This window comes from Euprymna scolopes, chromosome 1 (genome assembly GCF_053919585.1).
Source record: "Euprymna scolopes isolate OS-2025 chromosome 1, ASM5391958v1, whole genome shotgun sequence".
NCBI lineage: Eukaryota > Metazoa > Mollusca > Cephalopoda > Sepiida > Sepiolidae > Euprymna > Euprymna scolopes.
Window position 1 is genome coordinate 191,587,558 of NC_136482.1, and position 19,609 is coordinate 191,607,166.

At 33.9% G+C, this 19,609-nt stretch overlaps 2 protein-coding genes and 1 pseudogene across 5 annotated transcripts in view; 2 read left to right on the forward strand and 1 right to left on the reverse strand.

Moving 5' to 3' along the window:
- LOC145278388 (kelch-like protein 26) overlaps positions 1-19,609 on the reverse strand; it is a 258,637-nt gene that overhangs the window by 163,621 nt on the left and 75,407 nt on the right. The window lies entirely within an intron of this gene.
- The window catches only part of LOC145278454 (F-box only protein 31-like), a 353,462-nt gene that overhangs the window by 91,651 nt on the left and 242,202 nt on the right, over positions 1-19,609 (forward strand). The gene's annotated exons all lie outside the window — the stretch shown is intronic.
- On the forward strand, positions 15,334-15,460 carry LOC145284487 (U2 spliceosomal RNA; annotated as a pseudogene).

Here is a 19,609-nt window from a genome sequence, read left to right on the forward strand (position 1 = left end):
TATTCCAAGTTCAGTAAGAAAATAATCCGGTAAAAAGAAATCCTGTAGAAATGGACTCTGTTCATAGCGCGAGCGCTGAATTTATAACCTCGTATGACGACTGGTGTTTCATTTTTTTTCCGACCCGTCTCATCGGTCAATCCCATTCTTTACACGCATAAAAGTCTATGTTTGCCCCTGTTTTTCCTATTTACCTGCATGTAAATAGGGATTTAATAAATTATGTATGTTACCGGAGACGACTATGAATCCGCTTGATGTAAATGCGTTAATCATAATAATAACAATGTCAATATATACACGTGTTTAACAAGAACAATCAGTTTATTGTGAAACACGTAGAAAACAGGTGGGACCATTTATGACAACGTTGTGGAACTCTTAAAATAAGAAGCAGCTGTGATTACAAGAATGTTGTGTAAATGTTCAAGTCAAACTCACTGAACTGTGTCGGCATTAAATATTAAGAGAACAAAAAAGTTCAAAATCATAAATATAAAAAAAGGACAATTTATCGGTCCGTTGGATTATAAATTACTTTTTAACGGTTCTGTTACCTTCACTACGTTATGTAGAATACATCGCAGCTGTCATGGTAACAGGAGACCATACTCCCATGCATTACAACCTCCTTTGAGCAACTTGATTATGCATCTATCATGGAGTGGATATAACTACGGATGATTGCTGCAGTTTATTTGGTTGCCTGTCAAAGGATCACAGAATACTGTTTTTATGACATTATTTTTCAAATATCACGTGATGTTTCTTTACTTTTTAAATTGTCATTCTGTTTTATTTGGACGACTATGTTTTTCAATAATTTATTTTATCACATTTTTTTTATTTTATTTTAAACATAGCTCCCTATTTTGTTGTTATCAGGTATTAATTGCTCCGTCTACGTAAAATTCTGCTCGAAAAAATATCAGATACAAATTTGGAAGGCCAAACTGCTTAAAAAAAAATAAATTCGCAAAATTTGTTTTTAAAAAGACCAATCTGGCAACCTTGAACAAAAAATATGAGTGACCTCCCTTTGATATAGCCTCGTTTTCGAATAATAATAATAATAATAATAATAATAATAATAATAATAATAATAATAATAATAATAATAATAATAATAATTGTTGTAATTGTATGAAAAAGAAACTTCTAGTAATTTTGACGTGCAGCTGCAGCAGTTCTTCACTGAAGAAAGAAGTCGACGAAATGTTATGTAAAAAAAAAAGGAACATTAGAAATCAAAAAAGAACATTGTCTGCCAAGAGGTGCTCGCTGGACTGAAGGAGTAAATTAAAGATTGTCTTTTACAGTGTGATTTTATTATTTGCATTGAACTATGTAGCACAATATTACTTTCTAAGTATTTATTAGGACTTATTAATTTATATCATTTGGGCCAGTTTCATATTTAAAATGCAAGGGATGATATTTTCATATAAATGTGAACAAATTCATACTTACTATGTTTTACTGTTTTTTTTTTTAAAGTTTAAAATCTATTTTTTGTGCTATCCAGAAAAATATTTTCTAATTAAATATATTTCGCGTTTCCTGGAATTTCCACGGGTCCTGCTAGTATATTTTATCTTCTTTCATTTTTCACTTTCCAAACTTCTCATACTTTAGTGGATTTAAAAAAATGCTAACCAGTCATCAATTACCAAGGCAAAAGCCACTCGATGATATAAATGTTAATACGATTGTCAATTGAATGATGAACAATACTATGAAAGGAGTGGGAAGGGAAGAATATGATTATTTAAGAGAACAACAAGTATTTGTTGATATTAGGCTTGAAGATGACCATGTCGTAGACAGCAGGGAAGTAGCTCTAAAGTTCTTGGAAATAAACTATGTTAATGAAAGCTCCATTTGGTTTTAGGTATGCAGAGGAAGAAAATAAAGGTCTTGACAGTGGTTATAGCTAGACGAGTTCCTTCACTGATATTGGTTGCTTCAGACTGCTGCTCGTTAACAAATATTTTTATTTTATTAACCTCCTGTTCAGATCAGGTGTGTGTTTGCTGAAAGTGTTTATGTGGAACGAACTGGATTTGAACTTGGCGCACCCAAGTTTTAAGTCCATGTCGTTAGCAACTTAATCACTGTCAACCCCTAACAAATATATTTTATAGACCAGAAAGAAAGGATTTGATAGCTGCAACGATATTTCCAGATATCCCATAGCTAGCAAGCTTGTGATATAAATCTTTGTGCCGCCATCTACCAAAGGTCGTCAAGAGCAAAACCCTCTAGAAACGAAGCCTCCATCAACAGAATCATACTATTACAGTCAGCATGTCAGCGTCTGATCTTGAAAGATGAAATTCACATTACTTGTTACCAATAAATATTTATAATCTTTGGGCAATTGTAACCCTATAACATTTAATGATCTATCAAAAATTTCTACTCCTTATATACTCCTAAATCTAAGCGCAGATTCCATGAGCAGAGCTTCTTTCCTGGAGCTACCCGCATGTGGAGCACTGTTCCACTGGCCTGATTCCCGGCTAACTACAATATTGTAGCTTTCACGTGCAATGGTAACGGGTTCTTGTTGAACCATCCCCTTAAATAATCAAATTTTACCGAATTTACCCCATTAGCGATTACTACACTACCACCTTACATTCATTAACCCTTATCCTCGAGTGGCCCTCGGGTCTTGATAAGTGGTATCTTCTTTGTAAAAAAAAATGCTATTTTACAAATTTTATGTTTATGAAATAAACCTCCGCTCAACAATTTTGGAGTTAACGAATTGGCATGGGACTCTTTTGTGTTCTTTGTAATTCTTATGCGAGGTTTGCGGTCAGTTTTAAGAGTTGCTACTGTTAGTTTGTTATTTATTTTCCCAGTTTAACCGTTTCTATTGGCGAGATGTTGGTATGCCATTAAGCAAAGCTCTAACTCTAACCGGAATCTCCGTAATGGTGAAAGAGAAAACTATATCAGAATTTTAGAGGATAAAAATTACTACCTGAACAGTAGCAGAAACTCGCCATGAAGCAAGCGAACAACAGAAGATGTGTTTTGAAAGAAACAGCTTAATTTATAGGCTTATATATAATGATGTTTATCAGCTGTTTTCGCTTGCGAAGAAGTAATCCATTTCGGATAAAGTAAATGCTGGTTGTCAAGAGAGAAAACGCGCCTTTCTAGGGCCATCCTCAGCTTTGTTTTTTTTTTTTTTACTTGTATAGAATGGTTTTTATAATTTTTTCTGGGTAATTCATTGCATTTCTTAGTTTATTTACTCGTAAACTTGTATATATAACCCATACTTGTATATATAATACATGTTTTTTTTTGTATATTTTATAGCATCTTACAGATAATATCGGGTCATCAGGAGAGAATATGCACCGTTTCGGGACTTTCCTCTTTACAGCTTGTTCGCATATCGGTTCCCCTAACGGATGTGAGGCCCAATTATCTGTATTGCATTTGAATAAACTGCTCAGTACAATATAAAAAAATGACGTTGGATAATTAAGCGATTCCTGGTACGAGCAACGGCTTTGTGCAGATCGTTCAATGTTCAAAGACTACGTTTGACATATTTGTTATGACACGCTCATATCAAAGAAAATAATAATAATAATAATAATAATAATAATAATAATAATAATAATAATAATAATAATAATTATTATTATTATTATTATTATTATTATTATAATCTATCTATATATCTATAAAAGTGAACGTGTCTGTATGTGTGTGTGTGTCTGTCTGTCTGTGTGTCTGTGTACATTTCCCTGCGCAATAACTCTGTCAAATTTTAGTCTACAGACTCGAAATTTGATATACAGGGTACTGAGATTTTGGGAAATCTATGTGATCGGTATCGGCCAGAAGTTTGGCTGTTAAAGGATCAAAGTTCAACGATTTGACCTTTGAGAACTCTACCAAACTCCTCTGAGAATTTGGGGTCTAAACACTTAAAATTTTAGATATAGGTTCCTTTGATATGGATCTAACTAATAACTCGATTTGAGCCCAAAACAATAAATGTTAAGGGGCCATAATAGGAGTCAAATTTTAAAAAATTGACCGTTTTGTTTTTGCTTAGCATACACTTTCAAACACCCCGGGCGACGCCGGGAACCCATGCTAGTCTATTATATATATAAAAGTGAACGTGTCTGTGTGTGTGTCTGTGTACATTTTCCTACGCAATAACTTTGTCAATTTTCAGTCTACAAACTCGAAATTTGATATACAGTGTACTGAGATTTGGGAAAATATTTGTAATCCGTTTTCGACCAGAAATTTGGCTGGTAAGAGGTCAAAGTTCAACGATTTTACCTTTGAGAACTCTGCCAAACTTCTCCGCCAATTTTGGGTCTAAACACTTGAAATTTTAGATATAAGTTCCTTGGACATGGATCTAACTTAATAACTTGATTTGAGCCCAAACAATAAATGTTAAGGGTCATAATAGGGGTCACATATAAAAAAAAATTTAAATTACTCAGACAATTTCTGGTCTAAACATTTGAAATTTGACATTAAGGGTATTCAGAGATAGGGTAAGCTTTTTAATCGGTTTTGGTCGAAAATATGAGTTATTAATATATAAATGTATGTATGTATGTATGTATGTATGTATGTATGTATGTATGTATGTTTGCATGTCTTTCGACAAAGGCGACGGATTTTTATAAGATCAGTATCGTTTTCAAGTTCGACCTTTCAGACGACAAATGTCAAAAAAATTGGCTAAAACATTAATATCTTCACCTTCAACTGTGCACTTTTCTTCGGGGGGGGGGGTCGCTTTTTTCGCCGATATTTTCGAAAGTCATCCTCTCCATTCGATTTTCTAGCCTTAATGTTGAGTTAGAAAGGGTGTCAGTCGCTGGATGAACTTATTTCCCCCCTATTATTTGCATATATTTATGTAGTGAAAATTGTTTGAATAAAATTAATTCGTTAGTTAGTAGATGAAATTAATAATTTTATAATTTACATAAAAATTAATAATTTTATTATATCATAATTAGGATCATTTAATTCTTTCTAACTCAACAATAAACAACAACATATGCAAATAATAAATAAAATATTTATCAATATTCAAATTTTATTTTTAGCTGCAATATTTTAAGTCTAAAAATTCTTATTTTTTACTTTACTAGAATATCTTGTTCTTTACTTTTCCATGTTGAATTTCTTGTCCTTTACTTTTCCAGGTTTAATAAAATCTTAAGAATATTACTTTTCATGCGCGCATTTTTCCATATAATCCATGATTTTTCCAGGCATTGCTATTGTATTAATATATAAATTTATAATATTTATTAATGATTGTAAAAAAAAATTAGCTCTCAAACACACATTTATGCAATATTTATCATTCAATCACAGTAGTTCCGAGCCAGGGTCTCTACCGAGACTGCGGTTCATGAATTCGTGATCTGTATAGAGCGTAAACTAACAAAAAAGAAGATGGCACTCGGTGTCTTTTTAGATATCGTTGGAGCTTTTGACAACATACCCTTCAGTAGTGTGTTCAAGTCGCTACGAGAACTCAATGTGCCACGAGTACTCATCCGATGGATTGAGTATATGGTGAGGTACAGAACAGTTCAAGTAGAACTACTGAGGGCAACTGTTAAAAGCGAAGTAGTTAAATGAAACCCCCAAAGTGGGATTTTATCACCTTTACTATGGAACTGTATGCTGAATCCTCTTTTAAAGGAGTTTAAAAATAGGAATATTTATGCCCAGGCTGCTGCTGATGACATCGCAGTGCTGGTCGCGGGTTCAAAAGCATCATTGGTCAGACGCATTGCCAAAATGGGACTACATTTTTCATCAAATGTGATAACGAAAAATTTGAGTTCATTCAAAGAATATGTATATCATAGAATTCACTAATATTTTTAATCGATAAATTCACCATTTTTTGCTATAAAATCATAAGGAGAGTTAAAAAAAATGTTATTAAAAAAAAAGTTCGGTTTTTTAATTATAAAAAAAAACGATACATGGGATTGAACCTAAAATCTTTCCACCAACCCCCGGTACTCTAACCGTTATGCTAAAATGTCATATTGGCAAAATCGCAGTAAAAAATATTTATATACAAAAAAAGTTATGCAAAATAAAAAAAAAGCGTTAGTCACTTATGTACTTACTCTCCTGTTTGTGAACCCACATATTTTGTTGTAACTTTTTTTCTTCTGAACCAATTTTCGAAATTCTTTTTTCAAAATGTAGCTAATGAGGTGTTCTATCCAACTATGTAACCTGTTTGAAATTTGGTTGCGAACGGAATTAGTGGTGGGGGTTTGAATGTGTCTCGATTCATTCAATTTCGGACTTAAGCATATATTCAACCACTACCGTGGTTGAATGATATATATACATCCTGTATGTAATATTTTGATTGCACAATTCACCTCTGGACGAAATTACCCTAGGTTTGCGATAACAGATGCCACATACAAATTTATTATGTCTAAACTATTACCCAACATCTTATGTAACTTTTGACCGCCGTTACATACACATTTATTCGGTATATTAAAATCCCATATCACTTCTTACGAGCGCCATCATCATTATTGCCGACTTGTTTAGACGAAGTAATTCGTATTTTTCCTGTAAATCAAAAGTACTCCCGCCACTACCAGTCAATGCCGGGTAATTATATAACCAGTCTTACCCTGACACCCTTATTAAGTGGGACACAGACTTATGCACATACAACTACCTTTCAACTTCCCTATTCGAAAATAATGATTCCTCCACGAAGATTTCCGACTATTCTCATGGGTTGAGAATATAAAATTCATTTATTCTGGAATACCCACATTCTTACAAAAAACGAGCACGCCAACTTTAAATCATATGGCCGCTCACTCTACACGATGTAACTAATCTCTTACACAGCAAGACTAACTTTCTTTTATCAATGTTTGCTTCTACCGTCCTACATTTTGAGATGTCCCAAAAAGAACTAATCTCTTTTCTTTTTGTTCTGTTTGATGAAGCATCCTCAATTATGAGATGAAAAGCTGAACTAATTTCTTACTACGTTAGACAATCTTTCTTTTCTTTGATGTTTCCAGCTATTCTCATTGGCTGAGAACATAAAATTCTATTATTCTAGAATACCCACATTCTTACAAAAAACAAAACAAAAACGAACACGTCAAACCTTAAACAATATAGCCGCTCACTCTACACGGTGTAAATAATCTCTTACTAAGCAAGACTAGCTTTCTGTTTTTAATGTTTGCTTCCATCGTTCTAGATTTTCATTTCTTTTCCTGTTTGGTTGAAGAGTCCTCAATTATGAGATAAAAAAAATGGACTAATCTCTTACTACGCTAGACAATCTTTTCTTTGATATTTGGTTGTAGAGTTCTAAATTATGAGACGATCCGCCGACTTCCTTAAACATCCTTCCGTTCGTTTCTTCTTTGTTAGTTTTGGATCATTCAATCCGTCCAACGGCTTATTCTTTTTTTATGTTTAACTCTAAGGAAATTCATTTTGTTTTTTTTTGATACGACAATGTTTTTCTTTTTATACCCGTGTGTGTGTTTATTTTTTTTTTGTGTGTGTGTGGAGTTTTGTGTGTGTGTGTGTGTGTGTGTGTGTGCGCTCGCTCGCGGGTGCGTCTGAAAATTAGCCAAACTATAAAATAAATTGCCCCTGTTACAAATTATAACACCGGCGAGCAAGGACAATACTGACAGAATCGCACAAATACCTGATTTATAGAATAAATAATTCTTTACATTTCCTTAGAGAACGGTCCTATTACATTTCTGTTACAAGCATAAATAATGGTTACTGTTTTTCGATACTAGAAAAAGCATTTATATAAACTGCAACGAACAAGTTTTTTTTTAAATTTATTTTTTACATTAGGCATTTTTTGTTTTTTAACACGACAGTGTTATTTTATACCCGTATGTGTGTTTTTTTTCTTTGTTTGTGTGTTTGTATATGCGCGTGCAAGTGTGGGTACTGCTGTGTGTGTGTGCGCGCGTGCGTGTGTGAGCGTGTGCGAATTAGCCAAACTACAAAATAGATTGCCCTTGTTATAAATTATAACACCGGGAAAAAAGGAAAGTACTGACAGAATCGCATAAATACGTACCATACTTAGCATCAATTATTATCCGCAAAAATCGGTGATTTATAAAATTATTAATTCTTTAGATTTTTTTAGAGAACGGTTCCATGTTTCCGTTACAAACATAAATAACGGTTACTGTTTTTTGGAACTACTATAAGCATTTATATAAACTGCAACGAACAACTAATCCAGGTAGGTAGAAGAGTAAATTATCTAGCTTTGGACACTTGCCAAAATGGTTACTTGCTACTTTCAGTTATTTTTGAGTGCACTCATGTTAGTAGTTTTTTTTAATTAGGAGAATTTTGGTTTTATTAAGACGGATCAGCTCTCTTTTTAAACATTTATATTTCGCAATCTTGTATTGAAGTTGTTTTTCTACCTGGCTCTTAAAAGATATTGTAAATCCAATCTATATGAACCTTTTCCTTGCCACGGCTTGTTCGCGTATCGGTCACCTTCATTGATGCGAGGCTTAATTATCTGAATTGCATTTGAATGAACTGCTCAATACAATAAAATTGTTTAATGATTTAGCGTTTTCTGTAACGAGCAACGGCTTTGCGCGTGTGATGTTTAAATTTTCAAAGGATACGTCTAACATATTCGTTAAGACGCGCTCATATCGAAAAGAATAGTACAGCAGAAAAGAGAAAAAATTTTAAATAAAAAAATAAATAAAACTAAACAAGTAAAAATAAATTAAACAAAAAATCATGAAATAAATGAATAAATAAATCTAATCACAAAGATAACTGCACCGTGCACACTTATTACCACGCATGCGGTATTCCTTTTTACCCAGAGCCATATTGTGCATTGTTCAGTTACCTCTATGAGACGTTTATTAGCTGCGATTCTTTTTCGGCCTTTAATTTTAAGCTGTCCTGAAAGTTGATATAAAGAGCCTGTAATGAAACCTCTTGCTCCAAGCTCAATTGTTCGAAGGATTGTAATGTCACCTTCACGGGTCAGCTCTCTTTTTAGGTCTTCATATTTCTCTATCTTGTATTGAAGTTGTTTTTCTATTCGGCTCTTATAAGGTACTATCAATCCAATCAAGATGAGTCTTTTCCTTGTTCTTGATGAGAGAACAATGCCTGGCCGTTGACCCTTTTCTTTTATAGTTTTTAGACTTTGCCAGCCAGGGAGATCTGCGACGACTATCCAATCATCATCGATTCAATGAATATCTTTGCTATGTACTAGTAAATCTTCATTCCTTTTTATTTATTTTATAAATCATGTTTTATTTGGCGCTAATTCGTTTTTTTTTCTAATACGATAAAGGAAGGCTATCTTCCTTTCTCTTTTCCTCAATCGAAACGAACCAGGCCAGTTGTAACAGTTGTAATTTCTTTGACAATTGACGCGAAAATTTGATAATGTTTCTGCTTGTTGTTGCTTCACGAGGGAAGAGAGACAACAGAAATAAATTGTTATCACACGTGGCAGCATGATCCCGAACAATTTTTTCCCACGCGAATCGACACGATCCTGAACAACTTCGTCAATTCGATCCCGAACACCTCCGTCGATTCGACGCAACACGACATGAACCCGAACAACTTGACACGACATGTTATCAAAGCAACCTCAGCAGTTCCTTCCCGAAGGACGTTGGTATCCGCTTTTTGTAGCTCTGTGACGAACCCATTTTCGCTGTAGGTAGGTTCGACTAAAGCATTGACATACAATTCTTGAGCGTTTCTGCGCATGCTCGTCACATTTGTCCCCCCAAAAAGAATTACTGAGTGACAAAACGAAATGTTTTCTTAAAGAAGTTGACACGTAAACCGCAAAGTGTTCGCCTTCCAACTCTTAGCGTCAATTAAGTTTCATTCTCGTTAAAGACCACGACCATACCGATCCACAGGCATAATGCCTCACCCCACCCCACTGAAAGTTCTTATGTTCTCAGGATATTATACCTTTTTCTTCTCCGGAGAAAGTTCATCTGTTTCCGCCAGGATTCGTTTGCGTTTGCATGAACATATTTTAAGAATTTTGGAAGGTTTTTTTTTTTAATGAACTGATCGAACATGTTGTATATTTATAGATGAGTCATATCTTTCATTTGATTCCTGACGTAAAACTTTCTTTAAGTTGGTTGACGTACTTGTACACACCATCCTTCCTATTCCCTTTTACAATTATGCCTTTTAGCCAGGTTACATTATATAAGTGACAATTCACAAATTTATCACCAAGTCTATAGTTTTTTTTCAATGTGTCACTATTCCCCTTTGATGGGATTAATTTGTCAAATATCGAAGTATCCTCCTCACGAACATTAATGCAGTTGCACTCATTCTCACGTTGGTATTCGGGTTTGATGTAATCCTATAAATTATCAGAAATTTCTTTTTTTTTTCTGCTTCAATCTCATTCGCTCTCTTTATTGCTCTTTTGTGAAAACTGATCAATTTTTAATTCCATTTTCACCCCAAACAAGACACAGTGCCACTTTGAAGTAGGGGGCTACTATCGGGGCCACAAGTTGCAGGGATATTATGAAGGGAGATGTGCAGCAAGATGTCTGGTCACATTACACTTGAACTTCTGCATGTCAGTACAGTTGGGAAAGCTGCTTGTCGGGTTTGTCAGGGGTATTTACGTCGAGGGGGTACAAGTGCTTGTAGTTCGTCAGAGCATTCACCGTTAAAATAATTGTAGATGAAACATTTTGTCGATGGGACAGAGGCTGAAGCTTAGATGACAGTTTAGGACCTCTCAGGTTGGCGACTCTCTTTTAAACCCTGTCCAGGAGTGAGAGACTAGTAGCAGATGCACCAGCACAAATGTGACAATACTCCATATATGGGCGAATGGTAACCTTATAGAGGTACAGGATAATTTCAGGCGTAAGTAGCTTTCTAGGACGGTAAAGAGAGCCCACCTTCTTCGCAGCAGCCTTGGCAATGCTCTCAATGTATCTGTTCCAATTCATGTTCCCTGTGAACGTTAAGCCTAGGAGTTTAAAGAAAGTACTTTCAGGTAATATTTTTTGGGCATTGCTATTGGTGGTAGAGAAGGTTTCTTGTAATTATTGAAGGAAACAAGCTTAGTCTTAGCAGCATTGAATGTGACCATTGTTGAACTTGTCAAGGGTGGGGATCGGAGAGGAAGTATAAACAGACTCTATGGGCGATGCTAGACAATTTTTCTGCTTTGTTTTGTTCCCATATTTGACGCGTTATATAGACACTCTAGTCTCGTCAAATCTCGCTGAACGAGAATTTGAGTGGATAAGGTGTGCTGCATTCAGTCTTTCTTCACACATTAGTCGAGGTGCCAACATCAACAATCAGTCCGACATAAACTAAACCATTTAGTTGGACTTTTTGCTGTCGGACCGATGCAAAATGTTCTTTGTAGCCCTGGGAGGTTCACAAATAATATGACCTTTTTGTTGTTTCTTTCAATTTCAGAAAAAACTGAACAAGATTGCTTCTTTTGCGTAAACCCTCATCCTGTGCATTCTTACTTTATCTGCTAAACTCCGTCTTTACGAGCTAATCTAAGTTTCCCTTTAATTTGTGTAATACTTGGTTGACATTATAATTACGCCAGATCGTTTGTCTATAATTTCTGAAAAGATATTTTTAATTTCTGGTTTGACCTAATATCATAAGTGCTTATTTTTGTGATAATTTGGAATTGTTGAACTTGCCTAGGGTGAGTCTCGGGGAAGGGGAGAACTCTCGTATCTCTGAACATATTTCTGAAACCGGGTGCCCGGATTTGACGCGTTATATAGACACACTGGTCTCGTCAAATCTCGCTGAACGAGAAGTTGAGTGTATAAGATGTCCTCGGTTTTCAGACAGAAAACACGGCTTTTTACGTTTACAAGAAAAGATTGCATGTAAGCAACGACGCCATTTCGTTGCAAACAGTAAATATATTTTCTCCCTTCTCTTTACTCGCCAGTAAAATAATTCTGACACTTTTAAACACATCTATGAATCGTTCCACCTTTCCGTTTGACATAGGATGGTATGGTGTTCTTAAAGGGTTTATTGTAAGCAAGTTGCAGAAATTTTCCAACTTTTTGGGGAGGAAGGAAATGGTGTGCCATTGGCTGAAACGATTGTTTGTGGCACCGAAAATCTTGCAAATATATAAATCGTAAACTTTGTTGGAGTTTTATATTTTACGACTTCAAGCCATTTCGTGAAACTGTCTACAATCGCAAAGTAGTAGACTTCTCTTATTATCCCAGTTAACTGAAACCACGCTAGCCGGCGCGTTAATTACTAAGCACAATTCTTGAATACCTTTACTGTAGTTTATATTCTCTACTGTACTCTACTGTAGTTTATATTCTCTATCCATACATGACCAGTGTACGTAACTTTTCATAAGTGATTACATCCGATTCATCCCAGGAGGCCCGTTATGAAACTATTTTAATATTTTATTTTGGTTGTACAGCAAGTAATACCACCCAGTAGTATTTTCAGTAGGCATATTATATAAAATGGCGCCCAAAAGTTGTTGTTCGGCCATATTCTTCTCAAGCATTTTCTATCGGTGCATCCGATTTTCATCAGGAGCGATTGTTGTTTTTTTCTTTTTCTTATATATATATATATATATATATATATATATATATATATATATATATATATTGGCAGCAAGTCATTATTCAAGCACGTCTGCTTAAACACGATTGAGTTCTTCTTTTTTTCCGATTTTGTTGGATAACTTTTCAATTCGCCGAGTGGTCTTTTTTATTTCGGCTGGCATGTTGTATATTATGGCGTCCAGTACTTGTTGTTCACCATATTCTTCTTAAGTGCTTTCAATCGGTACATCTGATCGTCGTCAGGAGCGGTTGCTGTCATTCTTTTCCTTATTGAGGCTTGTTGTATTTGTAGTTCTATTTTTTATGTTGGTTATAAAGTTGGGTGCAGGTTGGGTAGGGGTGAATTATTGATTTTTAATTTTGATTTTCTTATTTTATATTTTATTTATTTATTTATTGTTAGTTGTTAAATACGGTTAGTATATTTGTCCTGATATTAAATGAGAAGGTGTTAATAAGGGGATGTAGCTTTTTTATTAGCATGGCTTCTAGTAATTTTAGTCTTCGTGTGCAATTGTTAAGGTATCGAATTTTAGTATTGTTAGTTAAGATATTTTTAATGTCGGACAATTGTAGGTTTTTCTCATGGGGTGTTAGGTATTGTTTTATGGCGCCATTGTCTGTTAAATGGTAGGTTAATCATCGAAAGAGTAGTGTCGTGGTATGGCCTATGTATGCGTCGTATGAGTTTTTAAAGTCGGTTCGGAGACATTCTTCGAAGAGGTAAATAAATTCATACACTACATTAGTTTGGTTTAGTGTGGTGTTAGTATCATTATTGCTTTTAAATATTAGATTGGAGGTTTTAAATTTAGTATAATATATTATTAGTTTAATCTTTTTGTTCTGGTTGGTTGGTCTGGTGTATCTTTTAATTAGGTTTGTTATTATTTTTTCATCTGTTTTGTAGTTAATGTGTAGTTGGTTTTTATAGTATACTTTGCTGGTGTCATTTTTGTTAGGGTTAGAGTTTATTGTTTTATTGTGGATTGAGTTTAAATAGAGTTTTATTTGCTTATCGATAATTTTATTGCGGACATTATTGTTTATTAGGGGTTGTTTTATGTTTGTTAGTTCTTTGTAATATATTTGTCGTGTATAATATATATATATATATATATATATATATATATAAACTGTGTTTCTCGCTTCATTGCAGATCATAATTTGGTTAATAACTTCAATAATATTAATCATAAAAAATTGAAATTTACACACTGATAGAGTACTCCGAAGAAGATAAGCTACCAACATTCCCCCACCTCTCTCTCTCTCTCTCTCTCTCTCTCTCTATATATATATATATATATATATATATATATATATATATATATATATATATATATATAACCTTGTCTATCGAGTCCCTTGTAAATAACATCTATTGACGCGTAAGAAACTTGTATTTTTAGCTGGAAATCTGGGCTACCATTTTCTTTCAATACAAAATTTGCTTTAACTTTCGTACATAACCCCCCCCCCACCACCAAAAAAAAAAAAAAAAAAAATTCTGAGTATTTATATGTTAGTTCTTTTAATTTCTTCAAACTTGTAGTCTTGGCGTTAATTTTGTTGTAAACCGAATTTTAAGGTACGTTAAACAAGTAAAACTATTCCAACCGATCCATATCAGTAAAATTTTTTGTAGTTTTCATAATGCTGGCTTTCAAATTATTTTCTATTCCATTAAACCAAACGTTAAGAAAGTTTCACCCATAAACTTTTATTACGTTGGTGCAAAAATAATGTTTTTGACGTAAAGTTGAACGTCAAAAAATTATTTTTTCACCAACCTAATAAAATTTTATGGGTGAAACTTTCTAAACGTTTGCTTTAATGGAATAGAAAAATAATTTGAAAGCCTACATTATGAAACAAATAAGAAGGGGTGTATTCAGTTTTCGCCATCTTGAATTATTATTTGAAATAAATAAATAAATAGCGTTTAAATAAACTTTAAAACACCAACAAATCCTGCAAGCAGGTTGAAAACTCACTTTTCTAGCTACCGGTAACATTTATTTGTTGTATATTTTATTTTTTGACCACTTTTTCGAATTTATATGTATAGTAAAACAAACCCTTGTTTTCCTATTATTCGCATATATGTCCAAATAGTTTTTTGACCGTGATTTATTGTTTTTTTCATTAGTGCATTGAGCAACTTTTTCTTTTGAATTTTTACGTATGAAAGGGGAAGATTGATTCCCTTTCATTACACAAGCAAACTATAAATTGTGCTTGAACGGACAATCTTTTTTTAGTTGATTGCATGCGAATCTATAAGTCACACCGTCGGTCGGTCGGTCTTTCCGTAACACTTTTGTGCTTGGCTTTTTTGGTTAAGATCAAAGGTCTGTTGTTAATGGATGCTGTTCTTAGCTTTTTAAGCTTTTCTTGGCCTTTTGGCTAAGATGAAAGTGTACTATTTGCTCCGGCAAATACTACAAGCAAAGACCATATGTGGGGGCAACCCCACATATAAGACCTTGGTCAATGTAAGGGCAACCCACCAATTGTCACTATCAAGCTCCCCTACTCCCCGGGGAGTTGGTCCCCATTTCCCCTTCACTCCTCACATTAAAAATCGTCTTTGTGCCTAATTTGCTCGGTGGGGGAGCAAATAAATACCCTTTTCTTGGCCTTTTGGCCAAGATCAAAGTGTAGTATCCGTTCTTACTACATGCTATACTTATTGTGATATAAAGTGGGGGATCACGTTTCTGTATTAATTTAATGTAAAATGATCACCCACTTCACAACCAGTCAGTCTCAAAGCCATTCAAGTCATTCTCCAGATCATTCACGTTGTTTTTGAAGGATTCCAGTTATTTTTTAAGCATTCAAGTCATTCTTAAGGTCATTCAATTCATCCTTAAGTTCATTAAAGTCATTCTAAGTCATTTACTTTTTATTTATTTAAGTCATTTCAGCCCATTTTTCGGTCATTTTTGTTTATCTTTAAGAATTTCATGTCAATCCTACATTCACGCATTCATTCATTATACGAGAGCACGTGACTAATGGCTATCGACCTTGCTTTTAATATAATTCGCCACATCTGTAACACGGATTTGATTTGAAATGAAAATGACTTTTTGACTTCATGCACACGAAAATCTGAAATGTCCTGTGTTTCAATTGTGCCTGCCTTTAAACTTAAAATTTGTTTACACTTCCCCGAGAAATTTTGCGATGTAATCTTCCCGTTCAATTCAAGTTTAGCTAACAGTGTTGTTCTGAGATTTTTGTCCGACGACGCGGCCAGTCCTTGAATGAAGATTAAGCATTGTTTTTCAACACAGGAATCACAACTTATCAAGGGCCGGAGGCCACTCGAGGATAAAGATTAATGGGTATTATAGCATAGTCAGTGTGATTATAGCGTAGTAAACATAAGTAGTGGAAATTTTGTAAATTGGATTACTTAGGGGGATGGTTCATCAAGAACTTGTTTACATTGGACTTGAAGACAATCAGATTGTAGTCAGCTGGAAAGCAGGCAAACGGAAGAGAGTTTCACAGGCGTGCAATTGTTAGAAAGGAGCTTTGTTCATGGAATCTACATTTAGGTTTAGGCACAGATAAAGAGTGTGGGAAATTAAACATATCTAGAGTTATTTCGATACTTATACATTTACTATACCGTGCTGAAATAATAACGTTATTATTTAGAAAGCCATTCTTAATATGAGAAGGGGGGTGGTTTTGTAATTATTCCGGACTTTCACCTAACAATTTATTAAATAAAGATATCGTAAAACCTGAATTTAACTTGAAAATACTATTAAGAAATAGCGCGGTACAATAAGTGCATAAGCAGTATTTGTAAATCGTACACAAACGTAATATAATCTTTACCATCTTGAACCATCAATTTAAACACCTCCAGCGAGTGTTACGAGTAAAGAGTATTGCTGTTCAAATATTTCAGTCAATACGAACAACCGTCAATAAGATTTACTCTTCGACTTATTATGTAGGTAAATTTGTTTTCACTTCGTAGTAGACTCGAACCTGTTGGCAGTCCGCTATTCAGTTTAAATCACATCTCTGGCGGGGAGATCTGCTTGCGGTCTACAGAAGGTTTAAAACGAATTCCTCCTCGGTAAATCGGTTGGCGGTTTGCCGTGAGCTAAAATTGAATTCCTTCTCGGCAAATCAGTTATATCGTCGAGTGGACAACAATACACAGATGTAAGATATAGAATTGAGCCATTCTGTAAGGTGCAATACTCATAATATGCTAGTCCAAATATAAGGCCAAATTACTCCAACCACAAAAAAACTGTAACATTTATTTTTGGTTTTGCATCAGATTGGCTCTATTCTACATCATACTAAAAGTTGGGAAATTTTCAAGTTTCGAAGTTGAATATTTTCAACTTAAAAGTCATTTTCCATTTCGTTTTAAAACATTAACTTGGTCATTTTTCATGATAAACCAATAATTCTTGCATTTTTTACCCATGTTTTTAGGGCCAATCTTTCACAGTAAATTAATGTTGAATCACCCCTTACCATATCTAATGTTACCCCTATCCCAGCCCCCCAGCCACTTCTACAGAGTGGGCCAAAATATAACGCCAAAGTATCCCAACTACAAAAAACTTGCAACATTTTTTTTTCATATTATTTGGATTCATCGAACCGCGTCATTTTTTTGTTGTGGTTTTATGTCTTCTCTATATGTCAGATTATGTCTACTCTATATGATACTAAAAGTTGGACAAGATTTGAGCATGGGAAACTTTCAAATTTCGAAGTTGTACATTTCCAACTTACAAGTCATTTTCCATTCCGTTTAAAACACTAACTCGGTCATTTTCATGATAAACCAATAAATCTTGCATTCATGTTTTCAGTTAAGAAGTTTGCTCAATAAGTATTTGCTGATATTTGTTATGGAGTAAGTTGATATACCTAATTATATTTGCATGTAAAGCTTTTGGATAGAACGCTATATTCGCCAATGTAGTTGTGGGGGGAGGGACCACTTGGTATTATTATAAAAAGTACAGAAAATTTTTTCTTCTAAATTGTCCTGTTCTTCTTTCATATTTATGATTACATAGTTTGGACTTTTTTTTTCTCTTAATATTTAATGTTAGCACAGTTCAGTGAGTTTGGTCGGAATATTTGCACAACATTCTTCTAGTCACAGCTGCTTCTTATTTAAAGAGTTCCACAACGTTGTCATAAGCGGCCCCACCTGTTTTCTACGTGCTACACAATAAATTGATTGTTCTTGTTTAACAGGTGTATATATTGACATTGTTATTATTATGATTAACTAATTTACATCAAGCGGATTCATAGTCGTCTAAGACAACATACATAATTTATTAAATCCCTATTTACATACAGGTAAAAAAAAAAGGAAAAACAGGGACAAACATAGGCACAAGAACGATTTTTATGTGGAGATTAGACTTTTTGCTCATTACAACTGGCAAAAGTTATAGCCGTTGACTTAGAATGAGTGCTTTATGCCAAATTGGTGGTTAAATATGATTAAATTTTATCTCATTTTGCATTAATACTAATCCGTGTTAATTCTTATTAATCTTTAACAGTGTATCAAACGGATACTATAATATTTAGTTGGTTGCATTTTATTGTAACAAAGGTCCGTACAAAATTTCAGTCAGATCGGCTTAGTAGTTTCCGAGAAAAAAGTGGATCAGGCAGATTGAAAAACAAACAGGATGAGAGAAATACAATATAGATTCCATCTTTGCCAGAAGAGACACTCTTGATTGTGATAATAATAAAAAAATGCCTCGTTCTAGAAGGATTTCCCTTTTTTGACCAACGACAGAACATATTCTACACATTGATCATAACTGAAATCCATTACAATTTACGTTATTAGATAAATGTTATTCAACTGAGATAATTTTAAAGGGAGATAATTTGGTTCTCCTGTAGGAAACGTCTCTTTAACCTACTTTCGCCTTTTCTCGCTCATATGCCCCTATTACTAATTCGTAGTAGCAGGCCGATCTCAGTAGACGTGACTCTTTTTTGTTCTTTTTTAACCAAAACGATCATTAACAATGTTTAACACGTTTAAAACTGATAAAAATTATTGCACGATAAAAATAATTAAATTAAAACAAAAACATTTTTTTTATTTTTTCGAATTATTTTTACTGTGAAATTATTAATATATCAGTTGATTACTAAATTTTAAAAAGCTATTTTTTTTTCATGGTATTTTCATGTTAAATTAAGTTTTTACGATATTTTTGTTTATTAAATTGTGAGATAATTTGCTAGAATAACTTTTTAAATTTGGTAATCAAGTAAAAAATTCAATTTTTACTTGATTAAATAATTTGAAATAAGAAAAACAATTTTTGTTTTAATTGAATTATTTTTTATTGTGCAATAATTTATATCAGTTTGAAATATGTTAAATGTTAAAAAAAAAAGACATTGTTAATGACCTTTTTGGTAGAAAAAAAGTCCACTGATATCGTCTCACTGCTACGAATTCGGAATAGAAAAAGGGGAATTGTTCATGTTTTTACTTATTACTTGTATATATTATCTACTGTTTATAATTAATGGTCCCCATGTCGTATTAAATTCTATACTAGGTTTACTTAGATTGAGATTGTCGGACTGACTTCCTCATCTTGGTTGTAATCGTCACAACGTTTCGGCCGTTTTGCCCTTCGGCCTTCATCGTGTGTTTTGTATGAAAGCCGGAGGGCAAAACGGCCGAAACGTTGTGACGATTACAACCAAGATGAGGAAGTCAGTCCAACAATCTCAATCAATGAAAACACCTCATCTCAAAAATACAGACAATTACTAGGTCTACTTAGTAATTGGTTATTCTCCAGTACATGTGCTGCTCCTTTCAGTCTTCTTACTCTCCACCGTTTTTCTTTGTC